The sequence below is a fragment of the Paramisgurnus dabryanus genome, chromosome 11, assembly GCF_030506205.2.
Source record: "Paramisgurnus dabryanus chromosome 11, PD_genome_1.1, whole genome shotgun sequence".
In the NCBI taxonomy this organism is placed as follows: Eukaryota; Metazoa; Chordata; class Actinopteri; order Cypriniformes; family Cobitidae; genus Paramisgurnus; species Paramisgurnus dabryanus.
The window spans coordinates 38149731-38153532 of NC_133347.1; the positions used below are offsets into that span (position 1 = coordinate 38149731).

General features: G+C 34.6%; 1 long non-coding RNA gene across 4 annotated transcripts; it reads right to left on the reverse strand.

The window, feature by feature from the left end:
• Positions 1-730: 730 nt before the first annotated feature.
• On the reverse strand, positions 731-2147 carry LOC135718368 (uncharacterized). Of its 4 annotated transcripts, none has more exons than XR_010520731.1 (5): positions 2085-2147; positions 1442-1501; positions 1263-1352; positions 1085-1164; positions 731-910 (listed from the first exon to the last, which is right to left on the reverse strand). It is a non-coding gene; the product is annotated as an uncharacterized lncRNA (long non-coding RNA). The 4 variants fall into 4 exon arrangements; XR_010520729.1 differs by having other exon boundaries at positions 1453-1501; positions 2085-2107; XR_012337885.1 differs by lacking the exon at positions 1442-1501 and having other exon boundaries at positions 2085-2141.
• Between the last annotated feature and the right edge of the window lie 1655 nt (positions 2148-3802).

The following is a 3802-nucleotide window of genomic DNA, read 5'->3' on the forward strand; positions in this document are numbered from 1 at the left end:
TGAAATAAGACTGTCTTGATGACGTATAGCGCCTACACATGCAACCTCTGGAGGCTTCAGCTATCGGGCAGCGTGAGTGTAGAGTGAAAGCGCGAAAGGCGGAGCTTGAATTTCAGGAATGTCCCTCGTCGGCGAATGTATTTCAAAGATGGAGGCACAACATTGATTCAGCCAGAGAGCGCTTCGACGGTATGCATTTTAAATAGCAGATTCTACACTTACGAGAACACTTTGATTAGTGGGTGGGAAGTAATTACACATGAATGAGCACATACTTTTGAAAGAAAACATGGGTTTTTGTTAAGAATTAACTCAATAAAGTACACAGTAGAGCTTTAATTTAAGCACAATTTTCTCACCCCATTGTTAGATATTTTTGCTTGTTTAAGCACAAATTTACTTAAATTGTATATTTTTGTCTAAAAACTACACATATTTTCTTAGGTAATTTTGCTTATCAAGAAAATACATCTTGATTTAAGAATTTTTAGTTTTTCTACTGAAAACAAGATAAAAATCCTAAGTTAGAAAGTGATTTTTGCAGTGTAGATTCAATAGCAGAGCTCTGTCTTGGAATTAATCAAACATTTCTCACTGTAACAATGTAATTTCTCACATTTAAGAAAACCGGTTGCATTAAACAATTCAAGTTTTAAAACACATAGATTTGAGTACTGTGAACTTTAAAAAATTGAGTCACATGCAGTTATGCACTTATATTTAAGTTCACACTACCTAAATATAAGTGCATAATTGCACAAGACTTAAGTTCACAGTACTCAAATGTATGTTTTTTAAAACTTAATGGTTTAAGGCAACCGATTTCCTTAAATGGTTTGAGTTAAGTTAACTGTTGTCAGCAAAGGTAAAGTTGATGCACCCTCATCTGGACAGACATCTCTTTGGAGCCCTTTGGAAATATAAAAGTACATATAAGTATTTGGCATAATACTAATACACATATACAGATACACACGACAAATCAAATGACATATAAAGTTGTACATTTTAGAAAGTTTACATTAAACTGTACAAAGATACAACAATATATGATCAAAGAACTTCATAATATACATCTTCTTACTTCATTTTCTGTGTTGATGTCCTCAGAGTCTCTGTGTTGTTCTGCAGCTTCATTACAGTAGGCTAGTTCAATATAGTTGTCTATCAAACACAGAATAAAAAAATAGAATCACATACATCATAACACATCTATTAACTATTTAACCTCTTTAATTTAATAATTTCATTATTAAACTTACATCATTTTGGCCAGATTGCAGTGACATCAATTTCTTCAGTGTCTGGATCAGTCTGATGTTTTGCCTCCACTGTTACTTCATTATATTTCTCTGGCAAACACAGAATTAAAAATCAAAATCACATACATCTGTTTACTTTCTAACAGGTTTGATTTTTAAAAATGAATGAATAAACATACATCATCTTTACCCAGAAACCTCTTCAGCGTCCACAAAGTTGACCACAGTGTACATGACCTCTGTAAACATAAACATGAATAGACTTCATATTTAAAAAGATGAAGAACAGCAAACATATAACGTTTAAATATATTATGACTCCAAGCTTCTTTACAATTAGCATCTAGGTTCTCTCAAAGTGAAGCTGGCTTTGTTACAAATCAATATAAAGCTATTAAAACAGTCTTGAAAAATAAACAGCATCTACCAGAACTGAATGAGCTTTTACAACAACAAAAGATAGTCTGCATCATTTAACATAGCAGAGAGACACTTGCTAGTTGTTAACATTTCCAACACACAAGTTACTGTTGCTTTGTTTGTTTTAAGCAAAGAACGTCTCATCTTGGCTTCTTTAAAGTTTGAAACGTCTCAGCTTGGCTTCTTGATTCTTCTAACAGCCCGGTTTGAATGTTACTTCGCGTATTTTTAACCTCATGTTTACCGCTGTGTACCACGTATACCCTTAAAGTTTTACTGTTTGTGCTTTAAATTCAAACAGTTCTAGTATAAAGACAAAAACGAATCATAGTAAATAACATAATATGAACAAATAGGCAACCGATCAGCGTGATGCAGGCAAATTAATTAAATCAAACTTACCGTAATGTCGATGAGCAAACAAAGAGACCGAGAGTAATCCATGCAGTAACGGTTCGCGATTTTGAATCTTCCCGTCAAGCCCATAGGTAAAGCAGTCGCACCTGAAGGGTGGGGGCAGATGAGTGGGTGCATCCTGGGAAATGCAGTCCTTTGGCGTTGTTTCTGCTTGATCCTCTGCTCGCACTTAATATACTTTTTTTATAATCCGCGTTTTCTATGGAGAGAGATATGTGTCTTTATTAAATGCGAGGAATTAAATGATCTGAGAGAAATAAAACTATTTGAAAGAAAAAGTTTTCACACTGATAGCAAAGAAGCATTTCATGAGAAAAAAAAAAATATTTGAGAGAAAAAGTTTTCATACCAATAGTAAAAAATAATAATATTTGAGACAAAAAAAAAAGTTTTGAGAGAAAGTATTTTCTCATGTTAGAACATAAAAAATATAAATTTGAAATTTTTTAAATTATTTCTGAGAAAAAAAAATCTCTCAAGTATATATGTGTTGCTATTAGTGTTAAAACATTTTATCTAAAAAAAAAGTTTTTCTCTCAAAACGCTTTTCTTTGCTCTCGATGCAATTTCTTGCTCTCGTGTCAGGATTTTGCTTTCTCTGTGAAAATTGTGTCATGGGCGGGGCCACGTTCCTATTGGCCAGTCGGGTGAGCATCGTCTTGTTTTGGGAATCGAACTGAATCATTACACCGTTCTTCGGTTCACCTAGATAGATGCCGTCTCTGCTTTTAGTTGAGCACGGACATTCCGATGTTTGAGTAAGATGACAAACACAACTCGATGGATAGCTGGCTGAGCAAGTTCAGCATCATTGAAGATTAAACAATAAAAAATGGTACTCTTATTCATGAATGAATGTGTATTATATTATTAGCTTGCTAATCGCTAATTAGCCATGATGCTAGGTAAACTTGCAAACTCACCTGCGGTTTATGCTATTTTAAATCAAATGCCAAATGAATGTTCTGATTCTCACTCCTTATTTAGTGAGTAGTGAGCTAGTTTCTACCTTTGCACTTGCTAGCCTTAAAGCACCTGAAGGGTAACTGTTTGTTCATCATATACAACCTCCTGTACAACTTTCAACCGTGTCGTGTGCATGGAGGAAGGTGGCTCAATACAGAAAAATAAGGACGCCTGCCGGAGCGGGGGCCACACACGTCGGGGGTGACCACAGTCCCGATGGCGTGCCAGTGGTGGTATATCATAACTTAAAATTTGTTTTCATTAAAATATTAACACTGATAACAATAGACATTATAATAAGATAGCTGCTATTGAAATCAATGTGAACAGATGCACTCAGTCTCTCAATATCACAACTTAAGTGGTCATATTGAATACACAGCTATGACAATAATAAATAGGGCAACAAAGTAATAATAATAATAATAATTTGTTACACTTATTTAGCGCTTTTCTGCAACACTCGAAGCGCTTTACATATGAAAGGGGGAATCTCCTCAACCACCACCACAAAAAATAAGCTTTGGAGGAACTTGAGATATGAACCATATTTTTATTAACTTATTAAAGTGCCCATCTTAAGACTGCTTTTCCACAAGTTATATAGGTGTATGAGTTCCATAAAGCATGTTTCAAAAGTTGTTTGCTCGAAATAACTTGTAGGAAAAGATTGTTACCCATCTCTAGTAGCCTCTTTTTCAGGGCATTTCAGATTGTGCCGTTTTGAGCTAGTCTTA